This window comes from Leopardus geoffroyi, chromosome A1 (assembly GCF_018350155.1).
Source record: "Leopardus geoffroyi isolate Oge1 chromosome A1, O.geoffroyi_Oge1_pat1.0, whole genome shotgun sequence".
In the NCBI taxonomy this organism is placed as follows: Eukaryota; Metazoa; Chordata; class Mammalia; order Carnivora; family Felidae; genus Leopardus; species Leopardus geoffroyi.
The window spans coordinates 101472084-101494475 of NC_059326.1; the positions used below are offsets into that span (position 1 = coordinate 101472084).

Consider the following 22392-nt stretch of genomic DNA (forward strand, 5'->3'; position numbering starts at 1 on the left):
TTAGGTAATCGCTAACAATTAAAAAGCTGTATTTTCAGAGTCCTCTGCAAATGCCTTCACGGCGAATCCATTTCCGTAGCGGTCTTTCAAAGTGGCATTATCTTCATCCCACTTAACCAGCTGTAAGAGACAGCGAGAGAGAGAGAGAGAGAGAGAGAGAGAGAGGGAGAGAATGGCATCTTCTGCGTTTTCCGTGTGGGCAGATTGGACTGGGAAGTGGAGTTAGAAAACACCGGTTCCAGTCTGTGTTCGACAACTCGACGACCTGAGGGATGTTTGGCCTCCCGAAACTTCAGGAGGTTCCCTTGAGACACTGAGATGGTAACGATCGCGTTACACAGGACCTGAGCCCACCAACGGAGTTCTCTACAGGCAGCAGCTGGGATGCAAACGTGAGCCACAATTCCCATCTCCAAGCAGCCGCATCCCTGCTACAGCACTGGGGTTATAACAAAGTGTATGTGGGGGGGGGGGGGCGGGATGTCAACCCAGTGAGGTCACTCCTTTAGGCCAGGGCCCCCAAATTCTGCACCTGCAGGGCTGTGCCCCGCAAAGCCTCGCCAACCCGACTTGGCACAATGGCGCCCTTAGGCTCTTTGCTCACCCAAGCCGCGGAATTTTTAGCAGCTCTCCTTAATCACGGGAGCCTTTTTCCTCCCAGTTCTCCCCAGAGACCTCGTCAAGCCTCTCCTCCCCTGGCCTCGCCCAGGGAAACGTACCCGTATCCACTATTACTCCACATTCCCCCTCACGCACCGCTCGTGCGGAGGTGGGGGAATGGAGGAGTGGCTTGGCTTTTATATGCCTTGCCAGCCAATGAACGTGCCGCCGTTCTTCCGGTCGGCGAGCCGGCCAATCCGAACAGGCCGGTGTAATCTTCGGCTCTACTCGGCTCTTTTCGCTGATGCGGGAGCTTGGGGGCCACCGCCGCTAGAGAGACGCTTTCCTTTTTTTATTTTTTTTCCATGTGTTCACTTCCGGGTCCGGCGCCGATCCGGATGCCCGAGGCAGAAGGATGTTTGACCTCCGGATAAGCGAGGCGCCGCTGTGCATTCATTCCCGGCTGCATCGGTGGCGACAGCAGCGACCCGGGCGGCGACTCTCCGGCCAGAGGCGGCGGTAGGAGGCACCGGCAGTAGTGCGGGGACCGAGTCCGAGCCGAGCTGCGTTCCCTCCCTCGCTCGTTCCTTCCCCCCCTACCTCGCTCGCTCCCTCCCTGCGTGGCTCGCTTTCCTCCTCCGGTCGCCGGCGGGTGTGATGTGCCGCCGCCGCTGCCCCCGCCGCCGCTGACTGACGGAGCAGGGGGCGCCGCCCGCGCCCGGGACCGACCCCGCGAGCTCGCGGCCGCGCCTCTGAGGTAAAGCCCCCTCCGCGGTGGCGCGCGGCCGGTCGGCCCCGGCCCGGCGGCAGCCTCGGCGCGGCCGCGGCTCCCTCCTTCCCGGGTGGGGCTGGGTGGGCTGGGGTCCCGGGCCGGGAGGGCTGGGGGTGCGGCGGGGGCGGCGCCGCGGGCGGGGGCCGCGGAGGAGGGGTGGGCGAGGATCCCGGCGGGCAGAGGGTGGGCGGGAGGGGCCGCGGCCGGGGGTGAGGGCGCGGAGGGCTGGGCGCGCGGGGAGGGGGCCGCGGGCGGCGGGCCGGGCGGGTGCAGAAGTTGCCGAGCGGTGCGGCGCGAGTGGGGACGCGGGGGAGGTGGGCGAGCCGGGAGGAGGCGGGGGCTTCCTCGGGGAGGGGTTTTGAGGTCGCGAGCGCAGCCCCAGCGCTCCCGATTGTGTCCAAGACAATTACCTTCGGAGTGGGGGGTTCGGGAGGGCGGTCGGGCGGGAGGCATCGGGCTGCTGGAAGGAGGTGTCAGGGGCCAGCATTCATTCCAGGGGTAAACTTCCCGCTGGCGTGTTTGTTGGGGGCTGGGGGGGGGGGGATCCGGGGTTTACCTATTTCATAGAGCTTTCGACTTAGCTCAAAACTTAACAGAGGCATATGTGGGGGGTAACAAAATTTCTCTGCTGGCTGCTGTTACCGTGCTGGTTTGTTTGTTTATCCCACATGCAGGGGAAGTGACACACGGAAGCGTCCACAGCTCCCACATTTCTTTTCTGGGCGGGGGGGGGGGGGGGGGAGGGTGGTGGTGGTGGTGATGGAGATGTGTGTGTGCTCGTGGGGTGAGGGCAGTTAGGCCTGTGTTAGGATCCTTCCAGTTCCCCCAGGGAAGGAGGAAAAGTTAATGGGTGGGAGAGAGCCAGGGAGAGTCTGCGTGGGAGATGGCTACTGTTGCTACACTGTGCGAATTAGTTGTAACTGTTGTAATGAGGACCCAGGCTGGCCAGTAAGTGACCCCTTCTTAACCTTTTGTTTTAGAACGTCGACTTTAATTGGAAAACTAGAAACCTACTGATTTTTAGTAAGTGAAGAAAATAAGTCAGTATTTATTTCCTGTGTAGTTGCTTCTTGTGAATGACATTTGCCCCCAGAGAGGAGAAGATGTTGAGCTCCATCTAAGGAATACTTAGGATACTTTTTAAAATGGAAAATATCTACTTTTTAAAGTCTTGTATGTATTTGTGAGGAATATTTGCTTTCCCTGTAAATAGAGAGTGGAAGAAAACGCACATTGTAAGAATAAGGCAGGATTAGAAAGATTATGAGGCCCGTTTAAGAAAACGTTTTCCACCAAAAATCAGTTACAGTTTGTGACATTCTTAATAACTTTTTTGGGGGGGTGGGGTGGAGAGATGTGCTTAGTGTATTTCATAACTATTCCCAAACTTTGCTCCAACCGTGTTCTGTATTTTGTATATATTAGCTTTTATAGTTGGACATAAAGTGAGAATTGTATTTATGGGCATTGAAAGAAAGATACCAAATAAACTGCATTGGCATAGATTCTCTGAAGTGTACAGACTCATTTGCTTACAGGGAGCTTGCATTTCTGGAAATGCATCAGGTATTAGTTTTTATTAGAATGGGGACAAAAAGGTTAATTTTAATGTTGATATATATGAGACCTTTGAGGGGAGGGGATCTTAGAAAATGATCATCTTCAGGGATGATTTATTGTGCTCTTTGCCCTCCTCTGCTATTCATCAATGCAAAAATTAATGTATTATGTAATTATTGACATTTTCATTGTTAGATTTCCAAGCGGTAACCATTAACAAAATCTTCAACACAGGCTGTTCATTTATTCCTTCAACTAAAATGCCTGGGATTAAAATCAAGGAATAGTGTAGTTCAACCTGGACCTTAACCATGTACCAAGGACCTTTACTCTGTGGTTAGAATGGAAGAGTGGGTAGACTATGAAGATGAGTCAGACCCTGTAGCTGTCTTAAAGGGAGACTCGGACATGCAGAGATAATTGCAACACAGGACACCTGTGGGATTTATTAGAGGTGCATGGAAGCATGGTGTGTGTGTGTGTGTGTGTGTGTATGAGAGACAAAGAGATACTAATTTTTGAGTGAGAAATTATGAATGACTTTAGAGCTGCTAACACTCCATTTGGGCATTACAATATGTTAAGGGACAAAAAGGGGGGCTTCGTGTATGTGTGTGTGGTTGGGTATTATAGGGCCTGTTGGTCTGGACATGAGGCTCCTGTGCCACGAGGTCTGTGTGGGAGAGGAAGCTGTGAAAATAGGTGGATATCAGGCCATGGAAGTCCAGAATGCCTTGTATTTAAAAATGAGTCAGTTTGAGATATAAAGGTCCAAATGTACAGATTTTATGCTTAGAGGAAGTAGGTCGGCAAATAAGGATGGTAAGTTGAAGGAAACAAACTATAACAGAATAATCAAGTTGTTACCATTCCTGCTGATGGGAGGAAAGCAGAAAAGTAGGTAATCTAAAACACTTCATACCTGGCTTTGTCCTGTTTCTTTACTTGAACTTGAATATGGGTGTGTCTGGTAATCTGGTAATTGGTTTTATATGAAATGAATCCAGGCTGTGAAAAATGTGCCTTTGGAAGAAATGGGAAGCTCTCTGTTTATTTCTCTATCCCCTCTGTAATCCCCTGCATACTGGCAATAGACTATTATTCTAGTGTAGTTTATAGATTCAGAGATTTTCAGAATGGAACAAGTGGTTGTTTAAATTTCAGAGGGTTTCCCAAAAGGATGTATCAGACTATAGAGGGAATGCTGAAGTATTAAATTTTTTAAGTGTTTATTTTTGAGAGAGAGAGAGAGAAAGAGGGAGAGAGAGCGCAAGAGTGAGCGTGGGAGGGCAGAGAGAGAGGGAGAGACAGAATCCAAAGCAGGCTCCAGGCTCTGAGCTGTCAGCCCAAAGCCCAACGCTGGACTCGAACCCGTGAACCATGAGATCATGACCTGAGCTGAAGTCGGACGCCTAACTAACTGATTGAGCCACCCAGGTACCCCTTGGGAATGCTGAAATGTCAAACAACAAAGCAAAACACAGGTCATTGGAGAGTTAGATTATTGTTAATACATTCATAGTGAGATTCATTATGGGTAAAGTGAAATGTAAGGAATCTGTGTACAAAGAGAATTGGCCATAACAGTGGAATGATAAAATGGGAAATGTCCACAGTTCTGGGTAATATGTGTAAGGTTTTTAGTTATCTTAAATATTAAGTGGCCCTAAAATAATTTAACCCCTACATTTATCCCTATCAAAGAAGTGCTTCAAAAAATATTACCCTCACGATAACAGTATTTAAGTCTATGTATACTCACGAGGAAAATTGTTTGATGGGTTTTACTAACTATTGCCCTCTAGGTTTCCAAAAAGGATTAACATTATAACTGAATCTGTATTGTCTTGAACATTCCAGTGACAACACTAATACCTGTTAAAATTTATTAAGTGCCTACTTTGTAGAGGGAATATATAGATCATACTTTTAAGACAACTCTATTTGTTAGATGGTGTATAACCCTTGTTTTTGATATTAGGAAATGGTCATCCAGAGTTTAGGCAACCTTTTTTAAGATCTAGCAGAGTGCGTATTTAAATCATTTTCTTTTTCTGACTTCAGAGTCTTAAACTCACCGATCTGTTGTTTTTATAATTTTCCATCCTCTTTGTGTTTTCTCGAGTGGTTGGTGCCTAGTGGTATTGATTGGTGTTGTTAGTGTATTTCTGGGTGTCAGTTCTTCAAAATGTAACTTCTTTTTTGGAAATGGCAGTTTTTGAGGTGTCTGTAGTTCTCTAATTATAGAGATTCTATAGGAACAGACAGAATGGTTCTGCCGACAAAAGCTACTTCAGAGTATACTTTAGTGACAGTCTCTAGGACAGAACTGTATTTGGGATTATTAATGTGTAGAATCAAGTGTGTATTATCCATTAATGTGAAGTGAGTTTGGAAAGGCTCTGTATTACTCAGAAAATAAGGAATGAGAGAGAGATGTGAGGACAGATAAGTTTTGCAGACACTTTGGAGCCTGCTATTAGGCATGTTTTTTCTAGCTCCTTGCTCAAAGCTGGGATTTAGAAACCATAAATGTTTGGGTTTCCTCCTATAAGGGGAGCTCAAGAAGGTGTGTGGTGATTTGTCCTTAAACTATAGTAAGTGACTGGTTATATTCTCTCCTGCCAGTCCCTGCCCATCTTTTTTTTAATGAGAAAAGAATTCTTGACAATGATCTTGAAGTGGGTATGTATTTGGTAGAAAAGACACACACTTTGGTCATTTCCTTTACTAATGATAGATGTATCATACAGTTATAACTTAATTTTGTGGAAATCCATAGCTAAGTCATGTCCACATATGCCTAAATCACATCCACATTTGTTTTTACAGCTTTCACCGGAATTAAGTAAAATCTCAGAATAGCCTTTTTCTTAAGATACAGATGAGTTGTTAGAAGGTTGATTGGTGGCTAGAATAGACAGAGACTCTTGGGAACAGCCTACTATTGCAGGAGACTCTCTTAACCCTACCTGTTCAAACCCACTCAGAAGAATTCATTCATTTACTGCTTGATGCCCATGCTACATCGAATGGCGGTAGACTAGGCTCTAGTGTTTTTTGTTAATATTAAAAACATTTTTCTTAATGTTTATTTTTGAAAGAGAGAGAGAGGGGCAGGGTGTGAGTGGGGGAGGGGTGGAGAGAGGGAGACAGAGAATTTGAAACAGGTTCCAGGCTCTGAGCTGTCAGCACAGAGCTGGATGCGGGGCTCGAACTCATGAACTGTGAGATCCTGACCTGAGCTGAAGTCGGCCGCTTAACCAACTGAGCCACCCAGGTGCCCCTTTTTTAATATGTTTTTAATGTTTTATTATTTTGACAGGGAGAGGGTGTGAGTGCAAGAAGGGGAGGATCAGAGAGAGAGAGAGAGAGAGAGAGAGAATGAATCCCAAGCAGGCTCCATGCTGTCAGTGCAGAGGCCTGATGCAGGGCTTGATCCCATGAACCATGAGATCATGACCTGAGCCAGACCAAGAGCTGAATGCTCTACCAACTGAGCCACCCAGGCGCCCCTCTTTAGTTTGCTTATGAACTTTGCTTCCTTTCCTTTTTTCTTTAAAAAATTTAATGTTTATTTTTTGAGAGAGACAGACAGACAGAGTGCATGCGTTGGAGGGGCAGAGAATGAAGGAGACACGATTCAAAGCAGGCTCTAGGCTCCTTGCTGTCAGCACAGAGTCCGACACAGGGCTTGAACCCACGAACCATGAGATCATGACCTGAGCCAAAGTTGGATGCTTAACTGACTAAGCCACCCAGGCACCCCTGCTTTTGAACTTTTAATCCCACTAGTTATTTTATACTTACCAAGAATTATTTGTGTTTGCACCCAACAAGTTGTTGATGGCAGTTTTACTTGATGTCTTAATTACGTAGTTTGATGAAACATTGTTCAGTGAACTTTGGAGGCAAAAGTTATAGGAGAATGTAGGTGTGCGTAAGAACTTTTTAAACAATCAGGGGAAAACACCCTAAAAATCTCAAAAAAATTCTATAACAAGATTGCTTTTAAGCTTTGTGAGATGTCTTTCTATGTTTACGAAACAGAAACTGGAAATCACAGGTGATTTATAGTAGGTGTGGTTTTCTCAAGAAAGACAAAATAGAACTGCAGTCTGTACATCCATCCATACTTGAAGGAAAGGCCTTGGCCTTACATTAAAAGATTGTCTTGGGAATGTACATTTTTATATTTTATTTGCCATAAAATGTTTACGATGTAGATTTTTTATGATCCCCTTTTTAACTTAGGAGCTCTTGGTTAATATGTTAAGGAGGGTATCTGCTTCTATTATATCATCTAGCTTATGCTCTCTCTTAGAGATTGATGTAATAGCATCCTCTTATAAAAAAGAAAGAAATTCTCGTATTCCTGGCTGTATTCATTCAGACCTCAGGGTAAATTGTTTAATTATGTAGTCAGGTGATCAAGCTGCAGTTCTCCCCTATTTCCCTATATGGTCCCTGATCTGATTTCGTATTCTTCCTTTCAGTTTTTATGTAGAGAGGAGCCTTCTTAGAATCCCAACATCTGCTCAGCCTGTGTAGGGACTGCTGGAGTGAATTGGTAGAGGAAGTTGTCCCTTGGAAGAGGAAATGCCATACCCTTGAGGTGTAGCAGGAGCCCTTGAGCTTGGTACAAAGCATGCTGGCTGGCCTAGCAGCTTAGAATAGCTGTCCTCCTGTCTTGTCTAGCTCAGCTCAAGTAAAAAGGAAAACTTTTACGTATAAGAAAGGAGGTCCAGGTTGGGGAGGAAAAGACAAATGGGGTAGACTGTTTATCTTGGTGTTGCCTCATTATACTGCCTGAAATGCAGTAGGTAGTTTCTGATATGGAACACTGAAATACTGAGGTAGGCTAGGTTAGTTTTTCAGAGCTTTGGTCTGCCTCTCAGTGATTTTTTTGGCTCTGCTCTTTTCTTTGTGTTGGATTCATCCTCAGGGTGGTAGCAAGATCACATCTAGACATGCATTGGCCAGGAAATGTTTTGCACAAGCTCACCAGCATACTTTTCCTTTCATGTTTTATTGACCAGAATTAGGTCATGTGTACTTCCTCGCCAGTCATGACAAAGGGAATGGGGTTATCATGGCTGGCTTCTGTTAATCAGGATATATCCCCTGCCATAGGGAATGGGGTCACATTTTCCTGAGTTACATGGTGAGGGGCGGATGTTTATATATTTTTAAATTTTCTTTTAATGTTTATTTTTGAGAGAGAGAGAGAGAGAGAGAGAGCGCACGAGTGGGCCGGGGAGGGGCAGAGAGAAAGAGACACAGAATCTGAAGCAGGCTCCAGGCTCTGAGCTGTCAGCACAGAGCTCAACGTGGGGCTCAAACTAACAAACTGTGAGATCATGATCTGAGCTGAAGTTGGACGCTTAACTGCCTAAGCCACCCAGGTGCTCCAAAGGGTGGATATTTTTAAAAGTTGTGGGAAAGAAGAACATGGAAGCAAATGGATCTGTTAAAGAGGCAATCAGTAGTGACCACTGCATCTACTTGTTTTGAGAATGAAAATAAATAATGCATATAAATGCACTTTGAACTTTAAAGGGTTGTACAAATGTAACGGATGAAAGATTAGAGAGCTGCTTCTATGTTGCTATCTTAAATATGCTCAGGTATGAATATTTTAGGAGCTAAAACAGTTAGTTTTCATATTGACTAACTTTGAGTCAATAAAATCAGTTATCTAAGTTGTAACATTGTACCTTTTTTCCCTGGAACTCATAAAATTATTATAACTTTAAATTAAAATTTGTACCTGTGAACTTATTTAGAATTTTTTTTTCTGAGTCGCTGCCCTCTCTCCTCTCCAAAAATTGCACGTTGCCCAGGCTTTTGATCTCATCGCATTTCTTTAGTCACACCTAGAGGACAGTAGGTACCTTGGGGAAATGGGAGTTTATCAGTCAGAGGAAGGGTTCGACTTGAATCATGGAATCATAGTAAGATAGGAGGAAAGGATAGTTTTTACCCATCTTGAGAAAAGCAAAAAAAAAAAAAAAAAAAAAAAAAAAATTGGTGGGGGCATGGGGAGGATGGGGAGGCAGGGGCAAATCACAGAATTTTGGAATTGAAATGTAATGAATCCTGGGACGGTTTGAGTGAAATGCTCAAGTCACATGCCTGGTGGGTGGACTCTTCTATGCTACTTGCTTGGTGAGGTGTTCTTTCTGACCCAAGAGGTGGGACGCCATGAAAACATTTGTCTGCTTTGCAGTTTTGTTTGGGACCATGGGCTAGTTCTGGAAAGCAGTCAGCCAGCTGCTGTTAGTACAGATATATGTTTCCAGGCTTTGGAAAATTTTAGCTAGAGGATTTTTTTTTAAATAAAGCAAACAGAGATTTTTAAATCTTCCCTGAAGCACAGCAACACAGACACACACACACAGGCACACACACACACACACACACACACACACACACACACAGGTAACCTCCAAACTGGCCTGCTTAAATAGAAATGCAGAAGTAGAATAACTTATATATTTTTAAGTTCAAGAAAGTTATCTTAAAGGTTTCTGTTTCTGTAATATATATAGAGTGTGTGTGTGTGTGTATTGTACATGTATATTGAGATATGTGTATGTATATATGAAAGATTTTGACCGTTGTAATTCTGGTCATTGTAATTGTTGCAGTTGTGAATATACAGAGTAAATCCATCCATTCTCCACAAGGATATTTATGTTAATGGCAGTTATTTATGAATAGTTACATTTAGGGTGATTTTAATTTTTATACTCTTTATGTGTCTCTGTATTGTTTGGATTTTCTGCTATATATATTTTTGGATATTTCTGCTATATATTATAGCAGATGGCATTATTTTTGCCATCAGGAAAAATAGTAATTTTTTTTTTTTTGAGGAGGAGGAAAAAAATAGAATCCTGGGGTAGGATGTTTTCCACCAACTTAGATTTTAACATAGGATTTTGCTTTTATTGTATATTATCTTGAATGAAGTGTGCCTGGAATGTACTGATACTTTGCTTTTAGAATTGTACTTATTCACATTTTTTACTTAAAATTATAAGTTGAATTTGGCCACATAATACCTTTTGTGATGCAAGTGAATAGTATAAAAGCAGACTTCTGAATATTTTGTAATTATTAATTGTGTTACCTATTTTTTTAGCTTGTTTAAATTTCAGGTGGTATACTTGGCATTGATTTAGAGTATGTCGTATTAGAGTCAGAGTTGAAGTCCCAGTTTCCTTTAGTAAAAGGGAAGTGAAAATGTTTTTTTCCCCATATAGCCAGTCTATGTCATGTTTGTTTTCTATTTTTGTGAAATACTTATATTATAGTCTAGCAATGAATATTTTCAAGTGGTAGGCAAATATAGCAGGTAGGCAAATATAGCAGGCTGAGAAGAGAGAAAATTCCTGGTATTCCACTAGTTTTATGGTGTGCAAATACATGCCTACAAGAGCTTTTAGCAAAATCCTCATTTGAAGAGCAGACGTTAATTAGTATTGTTTTGGAGGTGGAAGTAGTACATGTCAGTTGTTGGCGACATTTTTAAATACTGGTGTTTGTAGATGCAGATTTTTATAAGATTTTTTAATACGATTTTAATATTATTTTATGTGCTTTTATTCTAGAGATATGAAAACAATATGAATCGAAAATATACATCTTACAGATGTGGAATCTTGTAATAGCAATATTCATTTAAAAATGGTAGATTATTTACTGGGTTCTTCTTTCACGTGAGTGTCAGGGCATATTGTGGCTCATATTCCATTATACATTGGGGTTCTGAAAATATTTGTACTTAATGAAATATCAAAATGTAATCAGCTCTTCGAAATCATTCCTCTGATTTTGATTTATTTTCTGATAATCTGTTAAGGTTGGTAACTGACATGTGTACTGTATGTATGTATATCGTATGCTATGCTATTTATACACATTCCAGTTACCAGCTACTAATGGACTGACTGAAAACTAAAATCCTGATTGTTGGGAATGACAATATGAGATAAGTCGAAGTGAATTTTACTATATGCACTTGTTTAAAATTTTCCAATTGAAAATCAGTAATTTTTTTTTTTTTTTCTGTGACCGAGGAAATGAGAAGAAAAATGGATAGTTTTAAAGATAATGCTTGCAGCCTTTGCTGTATGGAGTATTACCACTGAGTTAAAAATAAGAGAGGTGAGCCTGGGTGGCTCAAGTTGGTTAAGCATCCGATTTCTGCTCAGGTCATGATCTCACAGCTCCTGAGCCCCGTTTTGGGCTCTGGGCTGTCAGCTCAGAGCCTGGACCCTGCTTCGGATTCTGTGTCTCCCTCGCTCTCTGCCCCTCCCCCACCTATGCTGTCTCTCTCTCTCTCTCAAAAATAAACATTATAAAAATTTTTTTAAAAAATAAGAGAAAGCATTTGTGGAAAAGGCAGTGTATACCAGTGGCTCTCAGCCCTGACTTCACATTAACATTTTCTGGGAACCTTAAAATGGTAGATACTGGGCTTTTATCCCTGCTAGTTGATATCTGAATCTGGGGAGTGGGGCCAGGACATTGTTACATTTTAGGTTACTACAGGTGATTCCAATGTGCTGCAGGGTTTGAAAATGACTGATTTCTCCTTGTCTTTATACATATCTCTTAGCGCTTAAATTTCAAGTTCCCTTTTTAATTGGGATAGGGGTGTGAAAGTGAGACAAGAAATGCACAGACAACATTTGCAAGAGGACCAGGTTAATAGCAACTTCTCTTTATATTTTCATACCCAGAATCCTTAGGGATGCCATTGTATTCATTGCTTATTAGCAATTGTTGCTAAGTCCAGCAGCAAAATTAGAGGATTTTTAAAGTTTGGAAAATTTGTTAAAGGGAGATTTATCAAGAATAATTTAAGGCATCATCTCAGATGCCCCTGAAAATGTTAAGAAACCTAAGTGATAAAAACAGTCTAATTTTTAAAGTTATGTAAAGTATAAGAAGGCAAGAACTGTTGCTCTTCAAAGATGTGTTAGTTTTAGCATATATTTATAATATCATTGAGTTGTATTTTTCCTGGGGCATCAGGATGGAAGAGGTCTTAATAGTTTAGTGTAGCTGCACTTCTACTGCTTTACTCTCTTTCATACCCTTGTTGATGAGGAATATGTGTGTTCCCCCAAGTGGAAACAGTTTACTTCAGTAACAGTATATTGTGTACGTAGTATGTTGTCTGTATTGTATATAGTCCGTAACTGTGTACATATAAATGCACTGTGATGATAGGGTTTTCTGGTTATTGTATCTTGTCATTTATGACATATCAGGGTCCTTTTTTGTGACTCATTTGCTGCAGCTTCCTAGGTCACAGACCCCTTTACCAGTTATAGCCTTTTGTGGCAAAATGAGAACAAGCCGTTTTATAATGAATTCATTATGTTAAATTCCATTCAAAGAACATGGCTTTCGTGGTGGCAAAATTGGATTTAGCAGTTCCTCTGTAAATTTAAGGGTTAGATATTTTGTAAACTGCTCTAGTAGGAGAATTTGTGGTAAAGAAATTTAAGAGTGGGGGTGCCTGGGTGGCTCAGTCGCTTAAGCATGTGACTTCAGCTCAGGTCATAATCTCATAGTTTGTGAGTTTGAGCCCTGCATCAGGCTTTCTGCTGTCAACATGGAGCCCACTTCAGATCCTCTGTTTATCATCTCTCTCGGCTCCTCCCCACCTTTTCTCTTTCAAAAAAAAAAAAAAAAAAAAAAAAAAAAAATTAGGAGTGGATAGAGTACATAGGACATGTTCTGTGTGAACCTGAAGAAGACTTGTAGAATTATTTTGTGTTCACCAAAATTCCACAAGAAAACCAGCACATGACAGTGAGGTTACCAGTAACATTTTGTATATACAGTTAGTAATTGAGTAATGGCTACCATTCTAGGGGACCATAATTTTGTATCAACTATTCGAACATCCAGAGTGCTTTGAAAACCAAAAATATTTTCTTGTATGTTTGGCACAAATTGTGTTTTTTTCCATGAAACTTGTTTTGAACTGTTGTGTCTCTTTTTCATGAATTTGTAGGTTTCAGTGCAGAAATAGTTAAGTATCTGATTATAATGTTCTGTCCTGTATCATCCTGGCCTTTGCACAGAATATATGGTGCATACACATGTATCACCCTTCGGACGCCCCTAGAATTCAGAATTCCCAATCATGTTTGACTGCAAGAACTTTGGAAAAGGGCCTGTGGAACTGCATTAATTTGTTTCCGCTTCTTGCTTCTTGATAGAACCTACTCAGTATCTCATTCCTCTGAAATGGACTTTCAGTAAGTTGCTAGTAAATTTCTCTCGCTCTTCTCCTCTTATAAATCTATACATACCAAGAGGCACTTTATTTTAATTCATGTTTGTTTAACAGTTGTTGGAAGCTTTTCTGTTTTTTTGGCACTGAGTTATTAACCCTGGTCCTGTGGGCCCCAGAGTGGTCCCAGAAGCATTGTGTAATTAGGATGCTTGGGATGGAAAATGTTTCTGGTAACTGGCATAGCTGAGTATTCATCACACACTCTTTTTAGTCCTTGGGGTTATGTAATTTTACCTCTGCCTGGTAACTTCATGCCAAAGCACCTGCAGGCAGCCCTCTTTTTACATATCTTGGCTTCCTTTTTCATAACAGAAAGAAGCAGGGGTGTGGTTGTAATGCCTCTGTTTTAGTTTCCTTAAACTTCCTTAATTTGTTTTTAAGACCTCACTGCAAAAATCTATATACTTAACTCGGGCTTTTTGCCCCCCAGCATCTTTACTAGTTTTTTTCTTTTCTCTCCTTTTATTTATTATTTCACCCTCCCTGCACCCTTGAAAATAATACTTCTCAACAAGAGAAGTTCATGATTGTGGTATTGTGAATTAGGGAAAGTTCCCTGCTGGTGGGAAGGTGACAGCTGTGCATATCTGGTAGTTCCCTGGAGAGGACCTTACTGTAGGGGAGTGATGACTGCACTGCTGGATGGTATTCTGTGGACATGGTCTTTGCCTGCTTTCCCTCGCTAAACATCGAGGGGTGATTGGGTAGTGACCACTCTGGTGCATGCGCTTTTAGCTGTGTTTCTGAGTTCACCAAGATAGTAGGCATTTTAAGGTGTAGATCCTAATGGGAGATACAGAACTTACAGAACTTATGTACCCTTGCTGTGTGCTCTGAAAGCACTATACTTCTCATGTTCATATCATCTTTATATTATTATTTGTTTAAGCTGTGTGATGCGGCAGGGATTGTGATTGTCTTGGGTGCCATTTGACTTCCTGTTGTGACCCATGATAGGCCTCTTGTGATTGCTCTTTTGTTGAATGAATGGATTGATCATTTTATCTTTTTTATTAGGGAGATTTAACATGGAAGAACCTTGATTAAATGCCTCCAGAGGCACCGTGCTCACTCCAAACCACTTTAGTCTGAATCATCAGAGTTGTATGAGATATCTCTAACAAATACATTGGTTCTCCTTTAAGTAAAGCAACAAACACAAGCATCTGACTTTGTTACTCAGGCTTAAAAGTAGAGAAATACTTTATAGAAAGGTTTTTCTTTTTTTTTTTTTTAAATGGTGGAAGTTGACATTAAATGCATTTATGGGCTACTTGGAAAACTTAAAGGAAGTATTCAATTTTTTGAGCATTTCACTTAATTCTGATTTTTTCCTAAGGTATTTTTTATATTAGATACAGTTTTTTCTATCTCTTTGTAAAAATGTTTATTTATTGGGGCTCCTCGGTGGCTCAGTCCATTGAATGTCCAACTTTGGCTCAGGTCATGGTCTCATGGTTCATGGGTTCGAGCCCTGCGTCGGGCTCTGTGGTGACAGCTCAGAGCCCGGGAGCCTGCTTCAGATTCTGTGTCTCCGTCTCTCTCTCTGCCCCTCCCCCTCTTGAACTCTGTCTCTCTCTCTCAAAAATAAACAAACATTAAAAAAATTGATAAATAAAATGTTTATTTATTATTGAGAGAGAGAGCCAGTGTGCGTGTTGGGGGGAGGGGTAGCAAGACCAGGAAACAGACTTTCAAGCTGGTTCCTCACTGTCAGTGCAGAGCCTAACGTGGGGCTCCATCTTACAAACCTTGAGCTCATTATCTGAGCCCAAAGCTAGAGTCAGCCCTTTAACCAACTGAACCACCCAGGCACCCCTGTTTCTCCTGTACTTAAATTTTTGCATGCTAAAATTCACTGCCCCTATAATTGCTGCACAAAACAATTCCATTAGCCCAAAATATTCCCTCCTGCTGCCCCAGTCAACTTCTTTCCCCACTCCCAGCCGCTAGCAATCCCTGGTCTCTTCTTGGTGTCTTTAATTTTGACTTTGTCAGAATGGCCTGTGGTACGTAGCCTTTTGAAGCTAGCTTCTTCCACTTCGTATGGTGTATTTGAGATTCGTCTGTGGTGAAGCCTGTGTCATTTCTTTTTGCTGCTGGTCAGTATTCCCTCATGTGGATGTACCTCAGCATGTTTATCCATTCACTGTGCAAAGCGTTAAGTTTCCTGATTTTGGCAGTTAGGAATAAAGCTGCCCCAAACACCCGTGTGCAGTTTTTTGTTTTTTGTTTTTTTTTCGTTTTGGTGAATTTAAATTTTCGTTTCATTTGGTAAATTTCTAGGGTTGGAATTGTTGGGTCATAAGTGAAGTGTGTGTGTGTGTAACTGTATTAGAAACTGCCACAATTTTCCTAAGCAGCTGTATACCATTTTGCATTCCCACCGGAATATAGACGAGTTCTAGTAATAAGCAATTCCTAAATTTTAAAATTGCCATATTGAATTATTTTTTAGTAATTAGCTTGTGAATTCGGTTGCATACCAGAACATCATGACAATAACATAGTTTTGAACGTGATATTTTTATTGCTGTAAACCTATCAGATAGATAGTGATTGGGGTGGGGGCGTTCAGTTTCTAGGGAATGCAGGCTTCATTATGTTTTGGAACTTTTCTTTCTTGCTCAGGTAAGAGAGCCCCGATCTCCGTAAGAAACACTAGACCTTAACCCTGGTGTTCCTATTGGGGCCAAAGTGTCTTTAAATTCTGTGTCTCTCTCTTCAGGCTTTTGCCCTTAATTTTGAGAAGGATTCTCTTGGTTTGGTCTGGGCCGAAACAAATCCTTAGTCTGGAGAAGTAGTAGTTTAAGATTTTCTATCACTTGTTGCATGTTTCATTCTAGAATTGTGTAGAAGTTGACTTGGTTGTTCATAATTTACTGTCAGTTACAACGTTAAGTTCTTGCTATGATGAAAATTGACACTATTAGCTTCCGAAATAAAATTCTCAAACGTTGATTCCCTTGAATGAACCTTTTAATTTTGTGACCTTTGCGTACATGAGGCTGTTACTTGTAATTATATTTTTCTAAATTAGGAAATTGGCGCTATAGTCAGGAAGAAAAATATAATTTCATTATGAGAACTACATATGAAACAGCTACTGACTTTTCTGAAGTACTTTCTCATTTATCTGGCATTATTAGTCACTGGCCTGTTAGACCAATTAGAAGGTTGAATTTATACTAAAATGTTTTCTTTTAGTATTTTTTCAAGCGGTAACCTTTTCAAGTACACTTCTCAGTGTTTTCCAAACATACTCAGATCTTGCTGAGTCAGGGTTCTCATTTTGCACATCATTTAGTGTGCTGTTATGCATAGACTGTGAATTTATTGAGGTGTATAAAGTTGTCTTCTTGGTTCTCTGTCATGTTTTGACTAGTCACTTCAATTTTACCTTTTATGTTTGATTTCTAATAATAAACTGATCAGGATTATTTTTAAATTAAGGTAAAATATAGTTTAGGGGCTCTTTTTGTTTAATGAGCAGAGTACACATTTTGTGACCTCCTTCAAGTAAATTTTTTCCTCTGGTTCATAGCTCTGTTTTGGAGAGTTGAAATCACAGTATAAATGACCTTTGATTTGTGAGGTGTTACTCTCCTTATAGTACCTCTTAGAGCTATAAATTGCCTGCCTGTCCATACCTTTTTCTTTCCTTCTCTCCTTGAAAAAGACATGATCTTAGAAATTAACATTCCTGACCTTGCAAGAGGTAGTTTCTCTGTTCGTTCATTCATTCATTCATTCATTCACTCACTCATTTCTGCAGTAGGCCTTTAACAAATGTCTGCTCTGTATTATGTGTTATATTAGACAATGGGGAGACTGAGTTGCATAAAATCTCCTTCCGTTGAGGACATCAGATTAAAAAAATGGGTTGTCTCAAAGTTGAATAGTAAAAACATTGCATCTTGTCTTTCCTTTAAATTGGTTGTAAGATGTAGAGGTTTCATCAGTTCTCTTCTTCCATCAGGAAGCTCAAAGGTTGTCTTTCTTTTTGTGAAGTTAGCAGCAATTGGTACTTTCCTACTTCCATTAGTTCATTAGGAGTTGCATAATGATGGTATTTGAATTCTGTCATTTCTTACTCTTCAGATGGGAATGTATTTAAAGAGAATATTCTCCTCATCAGTTAGGGCTGATCCTCATGATTAACAGATTCTATATTTGCAGTTTTCTCTCCTTGCTAACATTTATTTGTAACCCTCAAATCCACATTCTTGGTGCTTTTCCAGGCATTCACAGATATTCACATGCGCGGAGTGGCAAAAAATTCAAAGTACCTGATGTACATGTTCCCACCTAAAATCGAACAAGGAGATGTTCTACCTTCTTTTGCTTTCTGGTGCATTTTTGAGGCCTTTTGATTTTGCTGCTTAAAATGGCCCCCAGTGTAGCACCGAAGTACTCTCTGGTGTTCCTGAACTCCAAAAGGTTGTCATATGCTTTATGGAGAAAAGTGGGTTACATGGGCTTCATGGAGGTATGAGTTTTAGTGCTGTTGGCTCTGAGTTCAATGTTAATGACTTAATGACATGTATTAAATAAGGCATCTTTAAAGAGAAACTTCTGTGAAACACGTTGTATATTAATCATTGGATGAAAATGTTGTGACCACCGTCTTGCAGGAACTGAGCTTCCCTAGGAGCAGTGGTCCAGTGTTCCCCATTGCAGGGTTTGCTGCAACTGTATAGAACATAACTCCTGGGACCAACTGTTTTTAGTTTTGCTCAGGTACAGGAGAATATCCTTTTTAATCAGAATAAAAAATACAGTTAAGGGAGGCACGGAAGTCGGTAGTCTTGAAGAGGCATGGTGAGACTTTCTCTGGGATGGGTTCACTGCTGTATCCTGAGACCCTTGCACTGTGCCTGGTACAGAGTACATATTCAGTAAGTATTTGTTGAATGAGAGTAAGTGCTCCAAAGCAGAACAAGACTTTCCTTGATGGCTTGGAGTTGTTTGTTGTTGTTTTTTTTTTTTTTTAATTATTATTATTTTTTTTTACATTTATTTATTTTTGAGACAGAGAGAGACAGAGCATGAACGGGGGAGGGGCAGAGAGAGAGGGAGACACAGAATCCGAAGCAGGCTCCAGGCTCTGAGCCATCAGCCCAGAGCCCGCCGTGGGGCTCGAACCCACGGACCGCGAGATCGTGACCTGAGCTGAAGTCGGACGCTTAACCGACTGAGCCACCCAGGTGCCCTGATGGCTTGGAGTTTAATACCATTCCTGTGTTTGGGGTTTTCAGCCATGTTTACGTTTGTAGGCGATGAGATGACCTCCTCATCGACATTGATATGGTGAATATTCCATTAATACAAATTTGATAAGACCTCTACTTGATTTTTCATTCCCATCATGCTTAAAGGATCAGGAGATGAGGGTGATGTATGCTTCTCTGGCTGTGTATATAATAAATGTTTGGGGTGCTGGACGTTCTCAAATGAAACATTCCCTGCTGTTCCAACTATTGAGAATCTAGCTGTGATAAGGGGTATTACCAGTGAGAGTATAAATTCACCTGTGAAATTGCAAAGAGGAGGAATAAAAGATACTTTGAGGACCTATGAAATAGTCATATCCTAGTTACTAGAAAGTGGTCAGACCTGGATAGTTAGAAAATTAACTTAATTAGGGGCGCCTAGGTGGCTTAGTCAGTTAAACGTCCAACTTCGGCTCAGGTCGTGATCGCACTGTTCATGAATTCCAGCCCTGCGTAGGGCTCTGTGCTGACAGCTCAGAGCCTGGAGCCTGCTTTGGATTCTGTGTCTCCCTGTGTCTCAGTCCCTCCGACTCACCCCTGTCTGTGTGTGTGTCTCTCTCTCTAAAGAATGAATAAACATTAAAAAAAAATAAAAAAAATAACTTAATTAGATATTCAGTAATATTTATGTACATTAAGAAAATTGAGACTTCAATAAATTTTTCTCTTTAAAAATTGACTCAGTTAGGGGCCCCTGGGTGGCTCAGTCGGTTAAGCGACCGACTTCGGCTCGGGTCATGATCTCACGGTTTGTGCATCGGGCTCTGTGCTGACAGCTCCGAGCCTGGAGCCTGCTTCGGATTCTGCGTCTCCCTCTCTCTCTGCCCCTCCCCCATTCATGCTCTGTCTTTCTCTGTCTCAGAAATAAATAAACATTAAAAAAAAAATTGACTCAGTTATAACTGGTTATAATATAGTATGTTTTGATACTCCTAGGCTATATCTTTCAAACTTAGGAATACTTTTTGACCACAACTCATAGAAATATATTTGTCACAACCTATAAAAATATATTTTACATTGTGACCCAGTGATACATATGCATTGATATAAAGAACGAAAACAAAATCTCATTGAACTAAACTATTCTTTATGACATATGTGTACTCCATTTTCTTTTCTAATTAATACTATTTCATTTAAACAAGTGCTGCTTTAGACTTATTATATTAGTTTAACAACCTGCTAATTTAGGGTCATGATCTGCAGTTTGGAGAACACTGCTCTAATGGAACTGATGGCTGTTTTTAAAGACTAGAATATCCTGGATCTTGATAGGCATATACAAGGGGCATCACTGAAATCAGGTTTAAAAAATGTTAAGTGTTGTAGATGAAAGTTACTCAATATCTGTGAGACAAAATAAGTTTCTGTAGTATGTAATTAGAGAAATCAATCTCCATTTTTGACATTACAGTTAATGATTTAGCTTTTAAAAATAAGTGTTTAGTCTTTTCTTGGACAACCACAGTTGAGCTCATGCCAGAAACCAGTAACTGGGACATTTGCTGCTAATAGAAGCATGTGATATAACAGCGAGCCGTCATATCACAGATATCTTTCTTCATTTAAATTTCGGAGAAGCCTGGAGACATGTATTGTAATGTAATTTTTAGAGACTGAATAAAGCATTTGAAACACTGAATGGGTTATTTCATATACTAAACGTGGACTTTTTCATTTAAGATAACAAAGCAGTGAGAAATCGATGCTCTGACAAGCAACATGTGAAAAAAAGTTAATTTTATTTTTGTTATTTATTTATTCAATTTTTAAAAATGTTTGTTAATTTTTTTTTTTTTTTTTTTAATTTTTTTTTTTTTTCAACATTTATTTATTTTTGGGACAGAGAGAGACAGAGCATGAACGGGGGAGGGGCAGAGAGAGAGGGAGACACAGAATCGGAAACAGGCTCCAGGCTCTGAGCCATCAGCCCAGAGCCCGACGCGGGGCTCGAACTCACGGACCGCGAGATCGTGACCTGGCTGAAGTCGGACGCTTAACCGACTGCGCCACCCAGGCGCCCCAATGTTTGTTTATTTTTGAGAGACAGGGAGACAGTGCACAGGCAGGGGAGAAGCAGAGAGAGGTAGGGAGACACAGAATCCGAAGCAGGTTCCAGGCTCTGTGCTGTCAGCACAGAGCCCGACATGGGCTCGAACCCACAAACCTTGAGATCATGACCTGAGCCAAAGTCAGATGCTTAACCGACTGAGCCACCCAGGCACCCCAAAAAGTTAATCTTAAAATTTCTGTCACGTCTAATTTTGTGTTTGCCAAAGACATTGATTAACGTGTTCAGCATGAAAAGATAACCGTAGGAAATGTTCATGCTTGATATTACAGATTCACGAAACAGTCTGTATGTACTGCAGCAATATTTGGGAAAGTAGGTGGAGTATTAATCAGCATTTAAAAAGATATAGAGTTGTTCATTAATATTTGAAAGCCTTAGCTGGCTCTGGGAGGTTTTTTATGAGGTAGAAGATACTATACTGATAAGTTCTCAGACTACCCTGTTTCATCTAGTTGCAATCTAAGAGAAGGTCAGTTGGCTCCATAACATATTAAATTATTGGGCCATGAAGATGAGAGAATCTGATTTTCTGTTTTCTGTTTTGAAGATTCATCAGCAATCATCAAATGAGAAGTATGCCAGTGGCCTACATTTCTGTTCATCTAATCAGATTATGTCTAATGTTTTTTCTATTTAGCAGCTCTTTTTTATCTTTATTAGTGGATGTTACTACATCAAAATTGTAATTGCTTATGAAAAGCAAGGCAGTTGATGAAGCTTATTTATCTCCTCTTGAGGATAATTTAAAGATACATCACTTTAATAAATTCTGTCTTTTAAATATAGATATTGAAGTCAGTATGCCTAGAATAATGATAGAGTCAAACATAATTTGGAAATATTTTGTTAGTATTTGTGCACATTCATGTAGTTTTAAGCACATTAACTAAATCCGGGTCTATTCATTTTGGTTGTAGAAGGTTTAGGGTTTCAGTTAAAGGGGTAGTATCTCTTATAAAAGTTAAAACATCTTTAAGCCATATAGATCATTATTTAATTTGTGTTAAAAGGAAGCGTATGCCAGCCATATTTGTATGAAACTTTCTTCTCTCAGTAGTTTTGTTATCTCTGGATGCCTCATTTTGAAGTTTTCACGCTGTATTTTTCCATTCTCTTCCTTGTAGTTTTTGAACTTTTAAAACTTCGGAGAGAAATGTTCTCTTATTGCTATCGACTGCATCTATAGGTATAATACTCTACCAGGATTATGTGTGGGCTTTTAGCAACTGGGGTAGCTTTAATGGACTCTCTGAATCTTGTATCTGCTTATTTTTGTTTTTGCGTGACAGTTAGATATCAGAAATCAAAAAAATAAATTTGTTAAGTATGGGTAGTGAACTGCATGGTATCCGTTTTGTATTTAGTATTACATAGTTCTGTTTCTTTTGCTTTAAATTTCTTTCTTTATTATTATTTTTTTAAATTTTAGAGCATGAGCGGGGGGGGGGGTGGAGAGAGAGAGAGAGAGAGAGAGAGAATCTTAAGCAGTTTCCACATTCAGTACAGAACCTGATGCAGGGCTCTATCCCACGACCCCGGAATCTTGACCTGACCTGCAGTCAAGAGTTGGACGCTCAACTGTCTGAGCCACCCAGGCACCTCACATAGTTCTGTTTCTAACGTGACTTAACTTTTCGCTTGATTTCCTCACTTGAAATTTTTCTCACTTGTTTTGTGGTGTGTTTATTGAAAACTGCCCTCAATTCGATAACAAGGTTGGCTCTTTAATAAAGTACAGGTGTTATCTGGTTTTTAGGATAGATTGTTCCTAAAAATGTACCTATAAAGT

The 22392-nt window shown here is 40.7% G+C and overlaps 1 protein-coding gene across 21 annotated transcripts in view; it reads left to right on the forward strand.

Moving 5' to 3' along the window:
• The first annotated feature begins 1012 nt into the window (after positions 1–1012).
• Positions 1013–22392, forward strand: part of CSNK1G3 (casein kinase 1 gamma 3) — a 105200-nt gene continuing 83820 nt past the window's right edge. For 12 of the 21 annotated variants that reach the window (XM_045487056.1, XM_045487108.1, XM_045487085.1 and 9 more), the window contains exon 1: positions 1250–1357. The gene's annotated coding sequence lies outside the window, so the exon portion shown is untranslated. Of the gene's footprint in view, positions 1120–1249; positions 1358–2159; positions 2321–13190; positions 13216–22392 lie in introns of those variants that run through there. The other 9 variants (XM_045487059.1, XM_045487100.1, XM_045487143.1 and 6 more) reach the window with 3 other exon arrangements.